The sequence below is a fragment of the Drosophila teissieri genome, unplaced genomic scaffold (genome assembly GCF_016746235.2).
Source record: "Drosophila teissieri strain GT53w unplaced genomic scaffold, Prin_Dtei_1.1 Segkk121_quiver_pilon_scaf, whole genome shotgun sequence".
Classification (NCBI taxonomy): domain Eukaryota; kingdom Metazoa; phylum Arthropoda; class Insecta; order Diptera; family Drosophilidae; genus Drosophila; species Drosophila teissieri.
Genome location: NW_025224988.1, coordinates 386,294 through 412,826, shown reverse-complemented (window position 1 = coordinate 412,826; position 26,533 = coordinate 386,294).

Sequence of the window (26,533 nt, the reverse complement as noted above, 5' to 3'; positions counted from 1 at the left end):
TGAGCAGACCTGGTCTGTCAGCACCATCTAAAGGAACGGGTTAGGGTGGAACGTTCGTCTTTCATCTGGACAGAATTGGAGGCAGCATATCCCGACAGAACAGGTCCAAGCATAAAGCTGACGAACCCCGAGGTGAAGACCTCATAGCAAGGCTGAGAATGGAGGAAATCCAGCAGGAAGGTCAACGAAGAGAGACGAGCAGGAATAGGAGGCCAAGTACAAGAGACCCAGGCCCAAACAAGTTAGGGTCTTTTCGCTTTGACGGAGGAGAAAACCCTCGAATTCCAGGAACAGGTGGAGTGTCCGCAACACGTATGGTTTGGACCATAACATGATCCCCGAGCAATGCCGGAAGTGATGCAGGGAAGGGTTCTAAAATGGTGCATATCCAATAACAGACACTGGTGGTTTGGGCCGATTTTATAGAGAGTTTCCAAACATACTTCCTGCCAAGGGGATACTTTGCAAAAATCGCGGACAACGTGAGGCAAAGGAGCAAGGATTTAGGAAAGCATTCGAGGACTACATGGTTGAGATGCAGACCCTAATGAGACCCCTGGGGTACGGGAAAAAGGAAACGCTAGAGATCATCAAGGAGAACTGCACGCCAGACCTCCGAATAGCGTTGAGATCCTACCATGTGGACGACCTAGAGGCACTCATGATCCTGGCAGGCGAGTACGAGGAGCTGCACAAGGAACGGGAATCCTTGCGCATGAGCATAAATTTAGCCGCAACAAGGTGTAGAAGGTGTGTTGACGCAGGTGATCTAGGCACACAGACCCAGGAACAGTAGGCGCAATCTACCCCGGTCCAGTCCAGGCGAAAAAACACAACCCTATGAGCCCGCCAGTTACCACCCAGAGACACAATGGAACGACACCTGGGGGCACCTCGTGTCAGAACCCAACCCATGTTGCTAATCGGCAAGAAGCATGTCGCAGGTGCGGTGGACATGACCATTGGCCATTTCAGACAAGAGGCTGCTGTTCTCCTGCATGTGCGGAAGAGTAGTAATCCGAAGTACGGCATGCTGCCAGAGAAATGGCCAGCGATCCTAACCGCAGAGAGGCGAGCCGGGGGTCGCAAGGTGCCGCCTATCCAAACTAACTGGCAAGTTAATCGAAGAGAAGCAGCAGTTGTCCGCAGCAGTTGCGTTCTGTGGGGACACGTACAAGGCCACGATCGACACCGGGGCGACAGCAAGCTTCATAAGCGAAGAGCTGGCGGACAAGCTGGCTGCCGTGGAACTATTAAGGGATACGACGGCAGGTTAGTTTGGCAGATGGAAGGTGCGGCGAAAAACGCAGGATACAGAAGCCAAAGCAATGTGCAGCTGGGTCACGGAAATGCGAGAGAAAATAAAGGCGCATCCTCAAAAGTTGCCAGACTACGAATGGGAAAGTAGCACTTTTACAGGCAGATTCCGCATAGAGCAGGGAACGAAGATTTGGTGACCTGGAAGCTATGCGTTTCGCGCAACTGAGGGAAACCGTCCTGTGAGAAACCATGATCACGAATGCAGAGAGACGTTCGAAATTGCGAGGACTGCAAAAGGTTCAAACCAAATCAGCGGCAGGTGGCGTGAAAGATGTTGACACAGATCCCAAAAGAACCCTGGGCGACAGTGTGGTGTTATTGGTGCTGATCGACAGGTTTTCTAAAGGGACGGAGAGATCTTCTCGATAGTACGGAGAAACCTGGAGAGAGTGTCCCAAGACCAGGCCAGACATTACAACCTGCGATGAAGGCAATGGAAGCTAATGATTGGTGAAGTGATGTGGGCCAAAGAGGACTATTTGTCGAAAGCGGCCGAGGGATTTGCAGCCAGACAGGCTCCAAGGTTCGATGGGCCGTACCAGGTTGTAGATTTCGTATCGCCATTGATTTGTAAGATTCGCCACCGGAAGAGGCGAATGGAACGCAATGTACACATTAGCGACCTTACGCAACAGGATCAGGTGGAGGATAAGGGCGAGAAGGAGGATGCGAATCCGACAGGAGGAATCAGGGAGAGCATGCAGTAGGGCAGACAGTACCCAAGAATGGACGGAGACAGTCATTCGTTCTTGCGTCAGGCAAGGCGAGAGTAAACGGATGCAGGCCACGAGCACGACCACCGTTCTAGCGTCAGGCGAAGGTGAGAGTTAACGGAGAGAGGCCGCGAGCAAACCGGAGTACTGCATCCCACGAACGTGCCGAGAACGACTATTTATTCGTCTGGCCTCAGCCAGAGTCAACAGCTCCACCACCAAGGAAAAGTGAGGTCGCAAACGGCGGGATGTAGAAGGACAACAGTACTGAGAACGGACGAGGCTTGACAACCGTTCTAACGTCAGGCCAAGGCGAGAGTAACGGATGCAGACCACGAGCCCGACAACCGGTCTATCGTCAGGCCAAGGCGAAAGTTAACTAATACCACGGAAAAGGAAGGTCGCCAACGTCGGGATGCAGAGGAGCAAGAGTGCCTGTGAACGGACGAGGGTCGACAACCGTTCTAACGTCAGGTCAAGGCGAGAGTCAACGGAGGCGGACCACGAGCGAACCAGAGTATTGTCTCAATGAACATACCCGAGCGAAGCGGGACATAGGGGGAGGAATGCGATAGAACGACTGTTTATCCATCTGGCCTCGCCACTGTCAAAATCCCCACGACCGGGAAAAAGGATCCAATCCGACTCTAATAGTCCAACTCACACAAGTGCGTGGCACAAACAGGAAGAAGACAGGACTTGCCTGACGCCTAGAACGGTTGTCGACCCAACAAAATCAGTTCGTTACAAGTTTTATAGATGCCTTTAGTAGTATATGCCACGTTCAATCAGGAACGTAAGATATGGGATAACGTAAGATAAGCTAATTTCAATAGTTTTTGGAATCTAATCGTATTCAACTGTTAATTCAAGTTTACGATTAATATCGATTAAAATACAAATAACAATAGCCTCTTTAATTGGACGAAATGCAATTACCTGGACATAATTCAATATTCTACCGCACTCAGACACACCTCAAAACTATTTAGAGAGGGTTTCGTCATTTCCATTTGCAATAGCATTTTTTTCTTAAACAAATAGGAAAGATATAAAATATTTTAGAAAATATTGTGCCTACGGAGGATTTGTCCACAGCTTCTCATACGTCCAAAAGTTGTTAGATGGGTTTGGCGTTTGGCCCCACGCTGGGGCTATTGTAGCATGTGAATAAACGCATGTGCAACGATCGCATGTATAAGCACGCTCCATAAACCCATATACTAGCATCGTAGAATCTATGCAACTCACGGAACCCCTAGGTTGCAATTTTTCTGTACGACCGATAACGTTAAATTCAACTCCCCCCATGACCAAAGAATCCGACAATGCGTCACCTCAATCCACGTTAGCACACGATAGAGATTGCAGAAAGATCTAAGATTTCGGGACGATTGGATTTATAGACCAAGTGGATCATAAAATTTGTCTATTGTTGACAATGCAATCCTCTTGCTGTTGATCTGAAGCTGGATCCTAGGCTAATCCCAATGCCTTAGCGATATTCTATCCATCGTGAAATTGGATTAAGTGCTCCTTGTCGAGCAGGTGATATGTATCACCTAGAGATTTGAATCCTGAAGTAGACAAGAGGCGAACAGGGTATTGACCATTCCCAAGTCGAGTGCACTATTGATTGAATAGTTGCTTGCATCGCAAGTCTTCCGACAACAAGGATGGCTTTGACGAAGTTTAAGTCTTCTATTTCCCAAAATCGCTTTACTAATGCGGTAAGTGTTTCGACATCAGAATAATCAGCAGGATCCTCCTAGCAGCCATCATGCTGAACCGATTTATGATTTGGCATACTCGACATCCCTCCAGATACTCTCTAACCAGCGCCAATTAAAAGGTCAATTGGTTGTCATGATTGATTAAATGGGTAAATTTGTACGTGATACTGTGAGTAACAACAGCTGTGAATGAAGCACGATAGCTTCCATGCCGTGATTGCGCAAGAATATCGACTGCCTTAACGACGTCATGGAATTTTATAATTCAAATTATGTTGACTAGCTACCCGAGAAGTTATTAAGTTTGGCTGGGAGGCTGAATCTGAAATTGCTCGGGAAGGCAACAGCAACTTAATCGATCGGCATAATATTTGATGTGTTGGTGGAGGGCTTGCTAACTGATGAACAGGTTGCGAAGCTGATGGTTGCGAAGGCTGAGAGCTCAAGCTTGGATACATGATGGAGTTGAAAATGAGGTGGATGTTGCGGATGGGTCATGATTCATATGCAATAATGAGTGGTGCTTCATGCGACAATATCTGCAGTGAGTCCACATGCATTGCTACAAACTATGCCCCTTGCGCAAACAGTTAAGCAAAGTGGCAACTTCTTTGCCTTTCTATATCGAAAGTTCTGACTCAAATTTAAAAGTGACTAGCAGAAGTAATAAGTTTATTTTTGGATATATTTGTGCAAGTTTGTTCCCCCCTGCTGGCCTTGTGTTTGAGTTACCAAGGCTGAATCCAAGCTTGCCATCCAGTATCCCAGGTAGACTTATTGATTGATAAATCCTCTTCCCATTTTTCGGCGTCCATCCAAATCTGTTGCGTAGTGGCTAGGTTTCTAATTGAATTAGACCAAATATTGCACTGAACGTGTGCATAAAAGTGTAAAACGTTATTTTCAAATCAATTAATCAGTAAATGCATAGCCTTTTTTAAATTTGGCATTTGAGGGCTCGAGCGTATGTTCTCCTATCTTCAGATTTTGCCACAGAGGCTTCCTAGATTGAATAGAATGATCCGCATTGTTAGTGATGTCAATGGATTTTGACTTGCAGCGGTCGAAGCCAGTAATTGCGGCTTGCGATAAGGAGCTAATCCTCGTTTAGTTTTCCCTCACATCCATTAAACTGCGGAAAATGTAATTCGTTGGTCACTTCAATGATGTCTGCGCCGAAACAAGTTTAAGGGATTGATTTATTCTAATCGCTTTACTGGGTAAATCGTTCATCAAACTGATTAACCGAATCAGCGTTTTTCATCGAGTTTATTTGCCGGAAAATAGATAGGGCTTTGGCTTGGTAGAAGTCCAATTTACATGGGAATTTTACCGCGAAAATAGGTAACAAGAGTCGATGAGATGCATCAGAACCTTAAACCCGGTTGAATTGTTGTTCTTACCGGCAAATTTTCTGCGTAGCATCAACGAATATAACTGGCAAACGAATGTAAATATGTATGACAGTGCCATATGTACTTATAAATATGTTATAACGATTAAATGCGATTCACTTTTGGTAATAATTTCTTAAACACCGTTTTGGTATTTTACAGCGCGAATGTACGAATAATCAAGCGGCGGATGTGCACTTTTATATTGGTGTGTTTGTGACCGAAGTCCCGCAACCGACAGCAAAAGAATGCGTTTTGTTTAAACGATATTAAGCAATAACAAGAACGAGTGGCAGACTCCGACAAAACTGTGATCACGTCGGGTCACCAAATGTTTATGGGGAAGACAACCGAAATGCCACACTTAGGGTTATAGTTAACACCAACGCACGAATAGGTTATATATTATATATATATATATATTTATTTGTGCTTTTGTTTATTCTAAATGCAGACTGCCTAAGCGAAAGCTTGGCTTCAAAATATAAACCTTTAGGCGTAAGCTTGCAAAAGTAGTTTATCTGAATAGATAACGCGACAGCATTAGCGAGAGAAGAAAGAAGGCCGAAAAGAGAAGAGAAGAGCGCTGAACTGCAGTGGTAACCTATACGCGCATTACTAGGTGCTGGCGAGTTGCTCTGAGCGACGGGTATACATTTGTTTTAGTCATTACATCACACAGAAATAGTTTTAATATTTTAATAATAATAATAAAATATATATGCTTTTAGTAGTAACGTAAGATAAACACTATAAACACAGAAAATCAAGCTAGGTTCAATAGTTATTGGAATATATTCGTATTCAACCGCTAAATTATAAAATGGGCAGAAGGGTATGGCAATCGAGCTAAAATAGATAATAATAACGAAATTCTTAATTCTTAATTCTTAATTCTTCAAGTTTACCATTTATATATATTAAAATAGAATAACCTTAGCCTTGGACGAACCGCAATTACCTGGAAATCATTCTCAGACACACCTCAAAACTATTTAGAGAGGGTTTGTCAACTTGTCCATATGCAATAGCATTTTTTTCTTAAACAAATAGGAAAAGATATAAAATATTTTAGAAAATATTGTGCCTAAGGATGATTTGGTCAAAGCTATCAGGGTATTCTGATTAAAGTACGGGATAGTAAAACGCAAGCGTTGCTACCGGCACTGCTCAGAATCAGGACGATGTGAGCACTCGAAGTGCTGACGTCGTGTAATGAAATAATAATACAATTCACGTGCTAAAGGAAATTTGGGAATAAATGCACTTAAGTCCAAACAAGAGAGAACGCTATAGTCGAGTTCCCCGACTATCTGATACCCGTTGCTCAGTAGTGAAAATGCGAAGTGTAATTTCAAAACTGTTTTTGGCGGTTTGTGGGCGTTAGAGAGGGCGTGGCAAAAAGTTTTTCTGCAGATCGATAGAAATTGAGAATACTAATAAGAAATAAAAAAATATGAAAACATTGTTTAAAAATCTGGGTGTGGCAGTTTTAGGTAGTTTGTGGGCGTTAGGGTGGGCGTGACAAAAAGTTTTTCTGCAGACATCAAACATTTTTTAAATGTGTGGTCGTGGCAGTTATGGGCGGCTTGTGGGCGTTAGAGTGGGCGTGGCAACATGGCTTAACAAACTTGCGCCTCTTGTAAATATCTAACGATTTGCAAAAAACTTTTTGCCACGCCCCAAACGCCAAAAACTTTTAGTTTTGAAATTTCTCCTTCGCACTTCCAATATCTGAGTAACGGGTATCAATAGTCGGGGAACTCGACTATAGCGATATCTATTGTGTTTTACTATGTATTATTTTTATGAAATATCTTTTTTATGTGTAATTTCTCTTTTTGGAAATAGATATTTTAAATTACAGTAGTTTTAATAATTTACTTTGTATATGTTTTCAATATTTAGTATATTTATTATGTCATTATTAGTATGTAAATGACCCATGTTCAGTATTTAAATTGCAATAAGATTCAGCCAGAATTATTTTTTTACGTTCTAATTTGATATTTTTAAAAGCGCGTTATTTGGGTGGGAAGAAAAGCGAGCCAACATTTTTGGTTTTAATGACTGGACTATTGAAAGTATTTGAAAGCACGTGCCAGCGCGTGCATAACCCTCCCTCGTGCCGCGACCACGTCCGCGCCCATGTACTGGGCTCGGCGGCGGCACGACCAAAACGGGTGCTCCTGCCAAGTGGGATTCCTACTACAGTCCCCTTCAATTTACAAAAACATTCTTGTAAGGTTCCTGGCACTGGCTAAGTCTATGAGTATTTAAATGTATTTTAAACGAGTTTCTGTTTTTCAAACTACTAAAAAAAAGACAATGCTTATTATTAAAAATAATCCTACAACTAAGCATTGTTTTTTTTATTAGAAATAATCCTAAGCTAATTTTAGGCCATATGAGATCGCTATATTTAAATAAACAATTTTTTTTTGCGTCACAGTATTTTGTCTAGTATTGTAAGGTCGGTTACTTAAATTTTATTATACCCGTTACTCGTAGAGTAAAAGGGTATAATAGATTCGTTGAATAGTATGTTACAGGCAGAAGGAAGCGTTTCCGACCATATAAAGTATTTATATTCTTGATCAGGATCAATAGCCGAGACGATCTGGCCATGTCCGTCTGTCCGTCCGTAATGAACGTCGAGATCTCAGGAACTACAAAAGCTAGAAAGTTCAGATTAAGCATACAGACTCCAGAGACATAGAAGCAACGCAAGTTTGTCGATTCATGTTGCCACGCCCACTCTAACGCCCACAAACCGCCCAAAACTTCCACGCCCACATTTTTTAAAAATGTTTTGATATTTTATCATTTTTGTATTAGTCTTGTAAATTTCTATCGATTTGCCAAAATACTTTTTGCCACGCCCACTTTAACGCCAACAAGCCGCCCAAAGCTGTAACGCCCACACTTTTGAAAAATGTTTTGAAATTTTTTCATTTTTGAATTAGTCCTGAAAATTTCTATTGATTTGCCAAAAACAATTTTTGCCACGCCCACTCTAACGCCCGCAAACCGCCAACAACTGTCAGTGTTGACAGCTGAGTAACGGGTATCAGATAGTCGGGGAACTCGACTATAGCGTTCTCTCTTGTTTTTATATTTTTTTTTTCACTCAGCCTCCCAATAATTTTTTTTTAAATGATCTTTGAAGAATGTATTGTAAAGCACTGTTTTTCTTGTTTCTGCTCGCTACGAATTTTAACGGCTAGCTCAGAGAGTTTTGGGTAATTGCCCGACCAAAGAGAACACAGAGTTTCCGATTAGAATAGCTTTATTGTCAGACCAATTCGACAACGGGCTCCTACAGGCGTCGCAGTCTGCTGCGCGGCGTCTCTTCTTCGTCGTCCACCGCTCCTGTCACAGGAACCACCACTGACTTTCCAATCCCTTCTGACCACGCCAAGTCTTCTTTCCCGTGGATCTCTGCGTTGCTCTATTCTCCGCTTGTAGTGATCGTCCTTGTGTGTCCGCTTCGACACTTACTGACTGATATTCTTCTGCGTCCTGCGGTAACTTCTCAACGGGTGCGCGTTACCACTCTCGGATTAACTATTCACTAGTGTCCTACGCGTGTTTAACTGTCCACCAATGTCCCGTTAGTACACGGTGCGTCCTCTTTGTGCATGTCCAAAGTCTACACCGTTACCGTTCGACCTCTGCGCCCTTCGCCGTCTTGAGTCAAAGGTCCAGCGCGGTACCGTTAGTTCACGTCTCTCCGCTTTGCCGGGGCCCAAAGATCATTATTTTCCGTTTGACCTGGCTGCCCTAGACTCCTCGTGCATATCAGCCTTTTTCGCTCTTGCTAGTCAGCTCTCCTGTACCTCGACTTGTAGGGAGCTTTAAGACTTCTCACATTATGTAGACTAAGCTACGGCTATACGGAATTTCATTACATTACACTTGGCTTGAAGGACTCACATGTGTACAGTTCCAGTGTTGAAACGCCTTCCAGCGATGAAATAGTGAACCATGTTGCTGGAGAGGATAATATTATAAGTAATTGGTTATCGTTATTGGTTTATTGTAGGTTTACAACCAGTGAACCATGTTGCTGGAGAGGATAATATTATAAAGTAATTGGTTATCGTTTATTGGTTTATTGTAGGTTTACAATAGTCTTCATGTCGGCGGATGTTTAGTGGTGGATCTGAATGCCGTTCGGCGCCGTGGTCGACTTGCCGGTCGATGTGCGATTCGCAGGCAGATGCGCGCGTGGATTCGCACCAAATCCCGAGGTGGTAGCCCAACAGGTGAGCCCTTCTCGCGAGTTGACCAATGTCTGTGAACGGGACAGAATTGGAGAGGCCGTTCAGGTCTACCAGTTAGTGGGTCAGGTCTACCAGGTAAGAATGGTTTGAGACGCCTTTCAGGTCAAAGGAGAGAATAGTTTGAGAGGCCGCTTAGGTCTACCAAAGTGAGAAGAGTATCAGAGGTCTTCCAATTAATTAATGAGTCGGTAAACCGAACCGGAGAATAAACGGTACTAAGTAAAGGGTACAAAATTTAATTAGCGCTGGCTTACCCGACTTCTCTTTAGTCTTTACCACTGGTCCTTTCCGCTAGTTCTGTGATTGAACCTTTGCCGATCGCCGGCTTAACTGAAAGAGCTTTAGAGGGCTGTGGTCCGCTTTATATAGCGGTTTGGTGAGGCGTGGTGTGCACCCATATCTCGACTCATTTTGGCCACATTAGTGTGCCCGATCCACTTTTGGTCAGTGTGACCCTCCTTGCCGTACCGGGAGGGCGCGCGTCTTGTTTAAATACGAATGTTTTATGTTTTTTATTTCTGTTTATTATTTTCTCTTACATCTATATTTATGATTACTATATATGACTGTGCGCACTCTACTTTACACTAGGAATTCATGTAGCTTTTCCACTGCGCACTGATATAGATAGATCGGGGTGTCCAAATAGCTCCCGGAAGGACAATGGTTCCAATTATCAGTAGCAATGGATTATCATACGTAGGAATAATAACCAAAGACATTAAAATAACAAGATGCGTAACGCCATACGCTTTTTTGTGCTGGCTCTAGAGCTGGTTCCAAACTCTCTTAAATTTTTGGTCAAAAGCCAGAAAGCGGAGAGCTCTAGAGCCAGCAGCTCTATTGTACGCTTAAAGCGACCGCCGATCACTGTATGTGTGCACACGTATGCTTATGCATTGTAAATTTGACAAAATATGCCCTTTTTATGCATTGTAATTTGACAAACTCTTCTTCTTACAAGTTCTTAGACTTCGAATCTATATTATTTTTGAAATTTTTAACCACGTAAAAACTTGCATTGCCTTAACATAAAAATTATCGAATAGAGCATAGAATTAATAATAGCCGAATCTATACTATAGCATTCTCTCTTGTTATACCCGTTACTCGTAGCGTAAAAGGGTGAAAAGTATGGAACAGGCAGAAGTAATCGTTTTCGACTATATTCTTATATATTCATATATATTCTTATATATTCATATATATTCATATATATGTGGGATTGGTTTTTGGCTGTTTACCCTAATCCACTAGTATGAAACATCCTAGACAACGACAACGACGATAACAACGACGAGATGAAGATGATGGCGAATTAGCGGGGTGGCGAATTCGCAAACACGACGATCAACGAGGAGCAAAAGCGCAACGCTACGAAGGCGAAGTGCTTTACGACAGCGGTAGAGAGAGAGTTGTTTTTTGCTCGGAGAAGACGGAAGTTGTGCGTTCTGCCTGTGTGGCTACGAGATCGACAACAATACAACGACGGTGACGATTAATTTCAATATCCTATATTATTTGTTACAAAATTCAAATAAACTTATATATTGGGCGCTTGTCCGGAATTGAGCAATGTGAACGGGAATGAACAAATGTGAACAAAATTGATGATATTAACAAAAGTTGAACGTGTAAACAAAAAAGTACAGTCGCAATTTTTTTTTACCATAATGGCGTGTTTAAATAATTTCATAAGTGCTAGTTTACGCTCAAGTAAGAAGGAGAGCATTGCTGCACTGCATAAGTTTGTGTTCGAGAGTGAAGGAAACAGAAGGAATCGCCAAGACTACGGGAATGTACTGGTTTCGATTTTGCCGAAAATGACCAGAGATATGGTGCAAAGAAGGAATACGCAGAAGATAATTTGACGCAGGCTGACCTTGTGGCAATATGTAACGTGCTAGGTATAGGGTACAGAGACGAAGATTTGCATATACACATTTTCCGCAACTTGAAGAAGAACAGTTTACTGTCGTCAACCGAAGCCGACGAAACAGACGATGAAACAGACAGTGAAGCAGAAAACGTTGTATTCCAGACGCCGAACAGAGCAACGAACGCCGAAAGAAGTGATGAAAATGTACAAGGAGTAGACGAGATGAATACCAGGCGCAACGTATTTACTGAAAACGACAGTATGTCGACGCCACGCTTTGCGATCAGTTTTCGCGACGTTGAAGAGAGCATACGCAGTTATGATGGCACTAAAACTATTCCAATCGAAGTATGGATAGAAGAGTACGAAGAGCAAGCGACGCTTATGTATTGGAATGACTTCCAAAAGTTTATGTTTGCAAAAAAATCACTTAAAGGAATTGCAAAATTGTTTGTGTTGAGCGAGAGAGGTCTAAATTCATGGAATTCTCTCAAAGCAGCATTGCTATCCGAATTTAAGTCAAGTGTCAGCAGCAAGCTAGTTCACGAGCAACTCGCGCAAACGAAACGTGGCAACAACGAGTGTGTTTTCGAGTACTTTTATAGAATGAAAAATATTGCTTCTAGAGGTAAAATTGCAGATGACGCTTTCATACCGTATTTAATTGACGGCATCGACGAAAAAGTGTAAACAAATCAATATTATATGGTGCCAAAAATATGAGTCAATTTAAAGACAAACTAAAGTGTTTCGGAACAATGATAGCAAAGGAAAATCAGAGTGAGAAAGACAGATCGAAGCGCAATGAGAACATTGTGAAAGAGAAAGACAGAAAAAATCAGAATGTAGAAAAGACGCGAAAAAAGAGCTGAAATGCTACAACTGTGGTGAAACATGAATCAACACATGAATAACTGCCAGAATAAAGAAAAAGGCAGAAAGTGTTACAAATGTAATCAGTACGGACATATTTCTAAAGAGTGCGCAATATTGACAAAAATGTTTTAAACAGGAACACTCGCAGTTTGATTTCAAAAAACGATTTGACCAGCAAAGAAGTTTATATTGCAAATAAAAAGTGTACGGCGTTATTCGATACGGGTAGTAAATTCAATATCATACGGGAAGATTTTTATTGTGATATTGGAAAGCCGAAGCTGGAAAGCTGCAATGTCGTTCTAATTGGATTCGGGAGTGACCGCGACTCCAATAAAATAAAACCAATTGGACAATTTAAACAACGAATTCTGATTGATGAAGAGGATTATTTGTTAGATTTTTACGTCGTTCCAATCAAATTTCTTGATATGCAATTAATTATCGGAGAACAGCTATGTTTACAAGCAGAGATTGTTTTTAACTGTAACGGCTTACAAGTGCGAAAAAATAAAAGAAATAATGAACAAAATTTTCTAAACATTTGTGTTGAAGTGGACAATGAGTTGTTTGACATTAACGAGGCTGCGAGCGAATATGCCAAGCAAGAGGTGCGTGAGCTAACTTCGAATTATGAACCGGTCAAAACAAAAACAACAAATGTAGAAATGCGTATTGTGCTAAATGATGAAGCGCCAATTTTCTCACGTCCTCGCAGACTAGCTTTTTCGGAAATGCATATTGTTGACGAACAGAATAAAGAGTGGCTTGAGAATGACATAATTGAAGAGTCAACATCCGAGTTTACAAGTCCATAGTACTTGTAAAAAAGCACGACGGTTCTGTAAGGCTGTGTGTAGATTATCACAGAATTAACAAAGTAATTGTTAAAGACCATTTCCCATTACCGCTCATTGAGGACCAGTTGGATCGTCTGCAAGAGGCAAAAATATTCAGTACAATCGATTTGAAAAACGGATTTTTCCACGTACCAGTTGCTGAACCCAGCAGAAAATATACGTCATTTGTGACACACCGAGGACAATATCAGTTTTTGAAAGTACCCTTTGGATTTTCAAATTCGCCAGGCGTTTTTCAGCGCCACGTTAATGCGATATTTCGGGATCTGTCACGCAGAGGAATCGCATTGCCCTATGTAGATGATATTATTATCCCCGCTAAGACGGAACAAGACGCTGTACAAAACTTGAAGGAAGTTATTGCAACGTGCAAAGATTATGGTCTGCAGCTTAATTTGAAAAAATGCAATTTTCTGAAGACGCGCATTCAATTTCTGGGCCATGTTATAGAAAATCGCAAAATTTACCCCTCACCAGAGAAAATCGAAGCTGTATCCAAATTCAAGATGCCACAAACTATTAAGCAAGTAGAAAGTTTTTTGGGCCTGACGGGCTATTTCAGAAAGTTTATACCAAATTACGCAGGAATAGCTAGACCTTTAACTGAGTTGACAAAGAAAAACACTAGATTCAGATTTGATTTGGACGAAGAGAATGCAGTTAATATTTTGAAAAAGTTACTAACTGAGAACCCTGTTTTGAGTATTTATAATTAGACTTACGAGACGGAAGTGCATACAGATGCGTCTATTGATGGATTCGGAGCAGTTTTATTACAGATGAACGTCGACGATGGTCAACTGCATCCTGTGTATTTTATGTCAAAAAAGACCACAGATGCACAGCGTAAATACAGCAGCTATGAGTTGGAATATTGGCAGTCATCGAAGCTTTGACTAAGTTTAGGGTGTATTTGTTAAGCATTCATTTTAAACTAGTAACAGACTGCAACGCTTTTACGAAAACTTTAGAAAAACAAAGCTTATGCACTAGGGTGGCTCGCTGGATTCTTTTTCTACAAGAATATAACTATACAGTTGAACATCGATCTGGCGTGAGAATGAAGCATGTCGATGCTCTCAGCAGGTATCCAGTGATGCTCATAAAAGGAGATAGCATAAGTACTGCTTTGAAGGATGCGCAAGCACGCGACGAGAAGATAAGAGTCATCAAAGAAGTTCTAAGCGATGAAAATAAAGTATACGATGACTACTTTTTAAAAGGAGGTGTGTACAAACTTGTAGTTGACGATGAGCTGGTAGTAGTGCCAAACAAAATGCAAAAGCGAGTAATTAGCAGTGCCCATGACAGAGGTCATTTTGCTGCTAAGAAGACAAAGGAGTTAATCTGCCGAGAATTTTTTATACCACACGTTGAAGACAAGATTAAAAAATATATCGAGTGCTGTATTCCATGCATTTTAACGGATCGCAAACGAGGCAAGCAAGAAGGACTACTACACCCACTCCAGAAAGAAGACGTCCCATTGTTTACCTATCATATTGACTTTTTGGGTCCGCTGGAGTCAACGCATAAAGACTACAAACACATTTTGGCCGTAATCGATTCTTTTTCGAAATTTGCTGGCTCTATCCTACGAAGTCAACCACAGCAAACGAGGTGATTGTGAAGCTCAGCAACCAAAGTGTTAACCTTGGCAACCCAGCATTCATTATTTCGGATAGAGGCTCAGCATTCACATCGCAAGACTTTGTGGAATATTGCGAGGACGAGGGAATAAAGCTAGTGAAGACGACTACTGGCTTGCCAAGGGTAAACGGAAAGGTTGAGCGACTAAATTCTATTATCATTTCAGTACTCTCAAGCTAAGTGTCGATGACCCCACGAAATGGTACCGCAATGTCAACAGAGTGCAACAGGCGATCAACTCAACATTTACCAGAAGCATTAATACGACGCCTTTTGAGCCTGGTTGGTATTAAAATGAGAACGAAAGATGATCTTCAGATACGAGACTTGATAAACAAAGAGGCCGTAGCAATTTTCAATGAAGAACGCAACGAGTTACGAGTAAAGGCTAAGACTCAGATATTGAAGCTGCAGAACGAGAACAAGAAGGACTACAATCTTCGACGCAAGCAAGCAAGACAATATGATATTGGCGACCTAATTGCTATTAAACGTACCCAGTTTGGTAGTGGCCTAAAGCTGAAACCTAAGTTTTGGGGCCTTATAAAGTTGTAAAGGTGAAGTACAACAACGCCTATGATGTCCAAAAAGTAGGCAACAGCAATGGACCAAAGAATTCTGCAACGTGCGCGGAATATATGAAGCCATGGCCAATTGGCAAACGATGACAGCGATGACGATGAAGCATTCGGGTCGAAAGCTTAGTCAGAATGGCCGAATGTGGGATTGGTTTTTGGCTGTTTACCCTAATCCCACTAGTATGAAACATCCCTAGACAACGACAACGACGATAACAACGACGAGATGAAGATGATGGCGAATTAGCGAGGTGGCGAATTCGCAAACACGACGATCAACGAGGAGCAAAAGCGCAACGCTACGAGGGCGAAGTGCTTTACGACAGCGGTAGAGAGAGAGTTGTTTTTGCTCGGAGAAGAAGGACAACGACAGTGACGATTAATTTCAATATCCTATATTATTTGTTACAAAATTCAAATAAAACTTATATTATAATAATAAAACCCCACATATATTCATATATATTCATATATATTCATATATATTTATATATATTCATATATATTCATACATATTCATACATATTCATATATATTTATATATTTCATATATTCATACATATTCATATATTCATACATATTCATATATATTCATTCATACATATTCAAAACAAGCAATTTAATCGAAATAGTCCCGAAGTTGCAGCTTCTACTGCTGCATTTGTCGAAAAGTTAACGATTACTTTAATTGCCTGAATAGCAGAGTATTAACTGACAAAACCCCATGAAATGCGGGAATACTTCAAGAGCGTTAATATCAAGGGAATATTATATACTATCTTAACGGATTGATCTAAACTTCTGAAGCTATAATTTGGACTCGTCGTCAAGATAAATTTAAGTATCACACAAACACATTTAATTTTAGTTACAGGATCTTCTTAAAATATATTTGCGTGCGTTCGAGCATCAGTTTCAAATTTCGACCTAACATATACTTTCACATATCATACTTAGAGTCTAGCTTATCGAAAGTTGGTTTAGATAAATTTTTACTCCATACAAAAAAAAACAAGAGAGAACGCTGTAGTCGAATTCCCCGACTATCTGGATACCCGTTACTCAGCTGGTAAAAGTGCGAAGGCGAGTCTTTAGCACTGACAGTTTTTGGCGGTTTGGGGGCGTTAAGAGTGGGCGCGGCAAAAAGTTTTTTGACAAATCGATAGAACTTACAAGACTAATACAAAAATAAAAAAATATCAAACATTTTTAAAATTGTGACGTGGCAATTTTTACACTCTTTTTACAATTTTATTTGATACTCATGAACTATTTCGATAAATTTATAAAAAGCTTCTTTATATTCAGTCGGTGACAGAGTTTCTTAGAAAAACTATGCTCTGTGTCTTTGCATTTTCTTATAAAGCGAAACATCTAAGAGAAAATTCTAAGCAGTCCAACAGTCAATACGACTGCAGTCTTCCTTGCTTCCTGATACAAGACTTAATCGTCAAGCTCGAAATGTGCATTCTTCGGCCAGTTTTCGTCTTTGTTTCTTCAAAATTGTGTTCCAGTAAACTAGACTGGCTGCCCAATTTCGTCGACGTCACAACCTTTAGAACAATATCTGTTGGGTTCTGATTTGTGGGAACATGCCCCATGTAGCTTTCTCCTGATCTTTCTTGAATCTCCGCTACCCTGTTTGAAACGAATGTCGACAACGAAGATGGATGACATCAAATCCAGTGAAGAGTAACTTCAGAATCCAATCAGTATACAATTCGTTCGATAGGGACTTTTTATAAGGGTTTGATTCTATGACAGAACATGCCGCCATGTAGCTTTCTCCTGATCTTTCTTGAATCTCCGCTACCCTGTTTGAAACGAATGTCGACAACGAAGATGGATGACATCAAATCCAGTGAAGAGTAACTTCAGAATCCAATCAGTATACAATTCGTTCGATAGGGACTTTTTATAAGGGTTTGATTCTATGACAGAGATCTGCGAGAAGGTGAGCGGCACATAACTCAAGCCTTGGAGCGTTTGGTTCTTGAGCTACTTTCGACTTTGAGGTCTACAATAATAATTTATAACCTTCTGCAGTTTTGCTACGAATATAAACGCAAGCTCCATAGCTCTCATGGATCCGTCGCCAAAGGCATGTAACTGTAAACGTGACATCGGGTCGGTATGAACGAACCAAGGAATCGAAGATGCCGCTAGGCAAACACGATGTTCCCGAAGCCTTAGTTAACTCTGGATCCGAGATAGGTGAAATGTGTTAACATGTCATCGACTTCAAAATCGGATCCAATTACGTCGGCAGCTCTAGTGAATGAAAATCTTGCAGACTCACTCAACCTTTTTAAGTACCGAATAGCCAGACAACCTCAGCCGAACCTCGAAGGGTTTCCCAACTCATTTGGATCGGACTTAAACGGCAGCCAAACTTCAAACCGACGTGATAACAATACCTAAGTAGTCTTCCTGTAATGGTCTTCACTTAACTTGTGCTTAGGCGACAGAATTTTCTTTGGATTTCCTCCAGGGACATTTCTGTAGTGTGCTGCCAATCGATTCTAACGGTGGCAACGCTAAACTGTTCTCAGGTACTGCGTATCTATGTAGGCGTTCACAAGTTCGACTTTGCATTTTAAAACAGTTTGGCCATTACATAAGGAGGGTGACTTAACAAATTTAAACCTTTGCATCACAGAGAGACGCCTAAACGGGCTACAGTTATGTAGTAAATAGCATTGCAATAGCTACAAGTTTACTGAGGCTTGCTGTTGCGAGAGAAATAAGAACATGAGCTACGATTATGTCGCTTGCTTGACAATAACTTGTCTTGCTTCGGTTTGTCGATTTATCAGCAAAATCGGCGATTTCAAATTTTTTCGAAATCGGACCATAATAGAGCTAATCCTCCCATTTTTGTTTGGTCACTGGGTCGACTCTATTCAATCCCAAATAAATCAACATTGCATTAGACATTTTTTGTATCGTCTCCTATCGATTACATTACCATAACTCGACGAAACAGTATCGATAAGGTTTCTCGAGGAGGATGCGAACTGATGCGATATTTTCGGAAGTCAAACAATGTTGAAATTTTATTCATACAGATTAGAAATTCGTTATCGTAAACCTTTTTTAAACTGGCCAGTGTCTTTTTGTAATTGCTCTCGGTTACTTGGTAAGCTTTAATTGTTTCTATAGTTTTAACAGAGAGACAAGAAGTTAAATGGTTACATTTTTCGATAACTGGAATGCTGGCGTCTTTATGAACAAAAGTTTCGCAGAGGCTGATGAAATTTTCGAATAATCTCCCCTACATTTTGGCAATGTCAAATTCAGAAGTCGCGAACGAGTTGGTGCTTCCGCCGCTGATCTCGAAGTTTCGCTGACGCTTGCAGTCTTCAATGCAGATACCAGAGACAATATTTTTGCCTTGTTAACTATACAAAGTTCTTCTAACTCGTCGCCTAAATCATCCCCACTATCTAATTTTTCTATCTGTTCATCTAATTGATTTGCCTTGTTAGTGGAAGCATTTAAGTTTTCGAGTCGACATTTTAATTCTTCCTCCAAAATCGGAAAAGCTCGCTCGAATGGCTCTGACCCGACTTTGGAGTTTGATTTTCAGTTCTTCCAGAACAGATATTATTCATAGTCATATAGTTATTCAGCTAGAGGTAGTGGGAAGGAGAAATTTCAACACTGACCGTTTTTGGCGGTTCGTAGGCGTTAGACTGGGCGTGGCAACATGGGTTAACAAACTTGCGCAGCGTCTATATCTCGCCACAACATTGTGACAATTTTTTAAACGACCGAAGATTCCAAAGCGCAATTCTGAAGAACAATATCAACACGAGCATCCGGCTCTACCGCCACACATAGCCCAAAAGTGCCGATCTTACAGTTCTGGCAGTTCTGACCACAGCGCTGCCTCTGCCCATCACAGCGCTGCTTCTGCCAACGACACACAGCTTAGATTAAGGGTAAATTAAGAATAAGAAATCAGTCCCAATTTAATGTTCAATAAACGAACTCTGAAGAGTTTAACTACTAAAAATTAAACTTGAATTAACTTATACTTGGCAACTTCAGCTTTTATTTTTTACACAAATACCTCTGGATTCTTTTGGGTATTTTTATCAGCCACTTTCCTCTACGGTGAAGGTTCCTCGTTGGTGGCAGCAATAATCAGGAACCAGGATCAGGGTATTACGCGACCGACACAAATATGTTTAAGTTAAACACACTAAACGCGTCGCGGGCAACAATTATTATTTGAGATTGGTACACCAAAAAAAATTTCGACAAGGGAAGGTAGTGATTTCTCATTATGGTTTCATGTAAATAATGAATATTATATGTGTAAAATAGATCTTTTAAGCAAACTTATAAAAGTTTTGCCTTTTAAGCTTTGCAGGTGGACTGCTGATAGCCAAAAAAAAGATGAACTCAGCATTCTATCTCATAATTGACAAATTTAGTGATAAATTCTACAAGTTAAACAGTAATTTAATTGACAACTGAAAATGATATATATGTAGAGTAAAAAAATATTACTATTAATAAAAAACAAGGCAAAATGTATTGAAAAGAAATAGTTAGAAAACTAGCTTGAGGAACATGGAAAAGTTTTAATTAAAATAATTCAAGTCGACTCAAAGGTCATATAAATATACAACCCCATTATTACTTATATTACATATTATAATTTATCAACATAAATTAAAATAAAGGAATACTAAATAAACAACTTTCAATAATAGTTTTAAATAATATTTTATTAGATCATATTATAACAAAATTGACAAATTTTAATTCATAGATCAAAATTCGCCCCGAATTCTTTTAGCACAAGCACGCACACATACACACTAGAGGTCTGCACGAGTGCACTCAAAATTTTCGAATCTTTGAGTACTAACAAGCCTCGCAATTCGGCGTGCCGAAACGGTTTCAACAGAGTGAATTGCGCATTGGTTACCGTTGTTTTCGTTGTATGCGAGATGTCTTGCATTAAAAAGAAAAAACAAGAGAGAACGCTATAGTCGAGTTCCCCGACTATCTGATACCCGTTACTCAGCTAGTGAAAGTGAGAAGGAGAAATTTCAACACTGACATTTGAAGGCGGTTTGTGGGCGTTAGAGTGGGCGTGCCAATAAGTTTTTGGCAAATCGATAGAAATTTACGAGACTAATACAAAAATGATAAAATATCAAAACATTTTTCAAAAATGTGGGCGTGGCAGTTTTGGGTGGTTTGTGGGCGTTAGAGTGGGCGTGGCAACATGAATCGACAAACTTGCGCTGCTTCTATGTCTCTAAAGTCTGTATGCTTAATCTGAGAGCTTCCTGAGATCTCGACGTTCATACGGACGGACAGACGCTAGGATCGTCTCGGCTATTGATCCTTATCAAGAATATATAATATATACTTTATATGGTCGGAAACGCTTCCTTCTACCTGTTACATACTTTTCAACGAATCTAGTATACCCTTTTACTCTACGAGTAACGGGTATAACGGGAAAAACAAACACGCAATAAATTTGACGTTGCCAATGCGGCGCACAGTTAACCGTTTCGGTTATTTCGAGTACTCGGTCGCGAGTACTCATTCGTGCATTGCTTCGCCGTTCGAATATAGTAAATTTTTGGATTTGAAAAATTGTGGGCCTAATTAAAATTCTGCGCAATGGAATACTTCCAACCATCATGAAATACTAGTAATGTTCCTGTCCCACTGTTCGATCGGGTTTTAAGTAAGTTCGGATAGCAGCTAATAGGGTAAGGTTACTTCTTTCGGCCACATTACTCTGTGGTGAGTATAAAATGGTATATACGTGGCTTACGCCTAAATCAATAAGAAAGGCGTTGAATTTTAATGGGGCTCCATTGTCGCTCACTATCGTTTGAAATACCTGTTTCAAAACGAAATCTATTATTGGTGCCGGGGTAAATTCTTTATAGGGGTCGTCATCCAACGTGCCTAAGCATAATTCGTTTTCTTTTACATGCGTTATAGGATCGAATGTAATCTCTAAAATCTTTTGCTAAACCGGCCCAAAATAGATTACGGCGTAGACTCGCTGGTCTTTTGCATTCCGGAATGGGAGGATATAACACTTTAATTTCTATGACTATAGTGCCTGTCGAAGCACTTTCCGAAAACCCACAGTTAGATTTTAATGCAGTATATGTTGTGAGGAGTTTTAAAACTCCCCACAAATCCGGGTGCAGGAGATTGGCCTAGCAACAGAGAAGACGGCTGGAATGCGAGAGGACTCAAGGGCGGTCAGGTCAAACTGTAAATAATGGACTGGGCGTGGCAACATGGGTTAACAAACTTGCGCAGCGTCTATGTCTCTGGAGTCTGCATGCTGAATCTCAACTTTTAAACCGGACCGTGGACTCGAACGGTAACGGTGTGGACTTTAGACGAGCACAAAGAGGACGCACCGTGAACTAACGGCACATGAGTTGGACCTTGTACCCGAGCGAGCCGTGCGCAAAAAGGGAAATAGCGGGATCCCCGCGGCCTATAAAAGGGCGGCGCAGCTCGGTCAGTTGAACACGCGTAGGTCATACGTGCAAGCGCAGAGTACGGGCGCGAGTCGCTCAGTCCGGACACTGGCGTGCGACCAGACGGTCGGAGCAGATTCAGAAAGTGTGGACACAGTCAACCAGTGGTAGTACGCGGAGATCGACAGACAGTCAATCAGGAAAAGTGCGCGGAGAACCACACAGTCAATCAGGAAATGTGCGCGGAGAACCACACAGTCAATCGGTCGGTCAGTGAAAGTACGCGGAGGTCGACAGCGAAATAGTGAAACAGACAAGTGAACGACAAGTGAGCGTCGAAGCGGGAATCCAAGGAGGATCTCCACAAGCGAAGGACAAGCAAACACAAGGGCCTAGCGCTAGCTTATCTCATGGACGATACTCCCTGTCCCCATAACATCCTAAGCTCCAGTCGAGCCGGCACGGATACGCCGTCGAGAGCGACACGGGACGAGCAAAGAAGGATGACGAAGAAGCGACGACGCGCATCCGAAGGCGAGGATCGCAGGATTCCCTTTGTCAAGCGTCACTAAATAAAGGTTGTTCTAATCAGAAACTCTGTCTGTTTGATAGGCCAATCACACAAATCATAAATTTGGTGGGACGAACAAACAAACTCTCTGAGCTAGCCGTTACAGCCCGTAGCGAGCAGAAATCAAGAAATCAGTTCGTCACAATGTGTCATCTTAAAAAGCTTCAGAGCTAAGGTCTACCGTAGGGGCCATGTCCAATGCATTTATTTCGTTTTCAGATAGTATATATAAGGCGTCAGGGACAAAATGATCTTTTCGTTTTCGATGCGAGGAGGTAAATTTAAACTGTTGTAATCCAGGTGGATACCAATAAGTCTTCCAGTTACATTCTGTTGCCTTATGAGCCTTAAGTTATAATAGTCGGTGGCTACTTATTGCAATTCTTAGTATCAGCTTTTCAATGATTAATACTACGGCTAAACACTATCGTTTGGTGACGCTGTATTTACGTTGTGGTCAACATAGCTTTTTCGACATAAAGGCTTATCCGCTAGTTGGACCAACACTGCACCAATGGATAAATCGCTGGCGTCATAGTGAAGATAAAACTTATTCTAAAAGTTCGGGTTTCATAAAACCGGCGCAGAGGTCAAAATGATTTTTAGCTTATCCATCGCTACTTGAGCTTCTGAAGGCCAAGCAAATTTTAACTTCTTAGAAAACAAATCTGTAATTGAACATGTGAGATCGGCGAAGTTGAGAATGAATCGGCGGTAGCATCCACAAACTCCAAGAAATCACCTTACTTGCGCAAGAATATACAATTGTATATTAACATACAACCCTGGGAAATCGAACGTCGGATCAGACGTCTTGTCAAGAATGCCCTTTTGGTTCTTGGTTCGTTAAACGACGCATCGCATTTAGTACCCCATGTGGAAACTCCAGTTCACGTCTATAGAAACTAGTTGGCGTTCGACTAGGATCAAACGATGTACTCATGCGTAAACCCGCATCCAGGGTGCGTTTTCCACCTAATTCCAATTGACAGTCGCTATAAAGACGGTCTTGCTAAAATTGCAGAAAATTGCAAATTTTCTCGCATTCATTAGCTTACAATAGTGGCACATACTTTGAATAGTGGCCATCCAGTCACTATTAGTATTATCGACGTGAAAGCAAAACATTTTCCATCAACACAGCTAGTTAAAATCCCAAATTGCGGGTCTCTGCTGCCCAGCGAATACGTGGCTTGCAAGTGCCAGGCTACGAAGTCATCGAGAAAATCGGCCCTTGGCGAGGCGCTGAGCTAATAAGCCCAGTACGAAAAACCGTGAAGATAATGCTGCGGCTAATGTTCCCGTTCAGCGATTTTAAACAATCAAGCGTAAGATAGATGACGGTGATGGTTCAAATTTCGAGTGCATAAATCGAACACTGGCAAACACTGTGATACGTCGATCTAACTACATCGGCCGTTTTGGTCCACTCGCAGAAATTTCGACAGACATAGAAGCAGAGCATAAACACGACAATCTGCCCAGCCCCAATCGCAAAGTTGCTTTAGCCACAGTGAAGCGCACTGCAGCTGGCTTGAAGATGTGCAGTATGAATTCCACTACTATCAGCTTAAGGTAGTCAGGCCAATAATAAGGGGATCCTTGATGTGAAGCCTCTGTGCCGTATGATCTTCAATGTCTTACAATGCAATCGATGTCAGCAGCTTGGACACACGGCCAAAGACTAAAGACTGCCCCCTGTGCACCTGTTACAACTGTGGTGAATATCACCCTGCCAATTACCCAGGCTGCACCAGGCGCACCTACTAGGCTCCAAGCCCAACAAGCGTAATATGTCACTGGACGCCATTGGAGACAGACCAATAACCACAATTCGAGGCAGAGTTGCATATATTAAAAGACAGAACGAGCAACAGGCACATCAACAATGCCAACAATATCAAAACTACAGCAACTGGAGTCGCAGACGGCAACAACATTGAAGCCATTTTTCAGGGGCTTTATGAAAGCATTAACTTCCTCAGCGAGTTCCAAGAGAAGCAGATCGAACTAATGACGAAGATGATGAAAAAGCAGCCACAACAGACATAGCAACAGGTGTAGATTCTTAATCTGCTTACTGCGATCCAGGCGCAGAAAACCCCATAATTATGCTTCTGCCCGAACTAGAGTGCTTTGTGCGGCAACAAGATATATATGTCCTGGTGATCAGCGAATTACACTGCAAACGAACGGAGGCAAATCTTCCATTGTCCATAGCGTTGTTGTATGTTATGAATGCTTCGATTAGTATATCCTCATGCTCCTCTTTTTTTCTTACTCTCAGTTATTTCCTGTATATTTCAGTTATCGTGGAGTGCAACCTTCCGTAAAATTACCCGAAGACTGTTGAAGAAGTATGCAGTTCCAATTCGATTGCCTAAAAAATTCCTTAAGAAGATTCGAAGAGAAATCCTTTCCTTAGTCACAGATATTTTCTTAGGTATTTCAAACAATGCCATAAAGTTCTTTATTGTCCTGACTATGCTAACACTTTCCCTGGCTGGAATAGTAAATCCCCATGCATATCTTAGAAACTTATTAATGATGGTCGATACATTCTTCTTATTGACGAAGTACATATCAATGTGCATAATCTCCATGGGCGTCTCCGGGGTTTCGGTTACGCTGTATATGATTTTGTGGGGCCTCTTATGATACTTTTGTGTTTGACAACTATTGCAGTAATTAATAGTTAGCGTTATTGTCTGTCTTATATGCGGGAAATACACCTCTCTTTATATGTGCTACCGTATCATCTATTCCCCTGTGAATGATTCTCAAATGTTATTCTTTAACGATTTCTTATTGTTGTGTTTTCTCCGTTATATCTGGTAGCAAGACTGTACCTCTTTCGGCTTGAATAGGCAAAATATTTACTGTCTAAAGATGTGTTTAGACATGATAAGTAGACAAACTATAAATATGTTCTATTTATGGGCTGCAATAAACATGGCACGGGACAACATAAGTGGCAACTACATATAAGTACGATAGCAGTGGTCTATTGCCGAAGTGTCAAGAGATATGATCACGCGGGAGGTGATTAGCGCGGTCATAGGCCACAAACATAGATTTAAGATAAATCTCAACTGCATTGACCAATGCAGACTGCAGCGTCTTACAAGCGCTGCATTATATAATTAGGTGAATGAAATAAAAGCGATGCCATCGCAGTAGCGAGTCAGTTAGATTCAAACACCCGAATTGAACTCATTAAATGTACGCATTAGTTTATAGTGTGAACATTTTGGTCCTTCGAGAAATTCTGTTGTTTTCCCCCACCAGTGGTAAGAAACACAGAATAAAAAACCACGCCTTAAAGTACTAGGACTATAAGGTGAAACATTGTGTTCTTGCTTTTTCTTGGCTGATCAATCAGCTGTGAGTCGAGGCACAGCTAGGTCAACTGGGCGACCAATGAAAAAATCCTCGAACGGATCACGCCAAAGAATACAAGCAGAAAGCACAAGTCACAGTGATTGTTTTCCCCAGATGTTGTCGGAAAGATCTGTGAAATTGATGCAAGACCAAGGAGAGCTGCAGAACAAAATACTGCAAGCCATCAAGGACAAGGCATCTATACCAGCAATAGAAGCATTGGTAGACCAATTTACTACTAACAACAATGCGGTGGTAAAATTGGGAGTTGGCGATCATCAATATTTTAATGATAAAATATTTATTAAAACTATGGATGCTGTCAAGGCCTACAAGGAGTCGCAATTAAAGGTAGAAACACTTGGTCCAACGTGACGGACACACTGAAACTGCTTGAAAAGAAGTATGACAGAACTGCCTTTGATCAAGATGAGGCAGACATTCTGCAATCTGATGTTGCCGCACTAGAGATGGTACTTCAGAGGAAGTTGGAACAGTTCAAAAGTTCCAACTACGTCGTGTTAGAACTCCCAAAAGTGGACCTTCCAACGTTCAATGGAAATGCGAAGGAATGGCTAACATTTTACGAGCTGTTCTCTGAACTAATAGACAGCAGGAAGGATCTCAGCAACCCAAGGAAGCTGGTATATTTAAGAGCCTGCTTAAAAGGAGAAGCTCAAATGGTGGTTAGCCATTTGATAACGGGATCAGCGGCTAGCTATGCAGCAGCGTGGGAGCTTATCTGCAAACGCTATGAGAATAGCAGAAAAATATTCTCCCAACACTTCAACAAATTAATGGAACTGGAGTGCT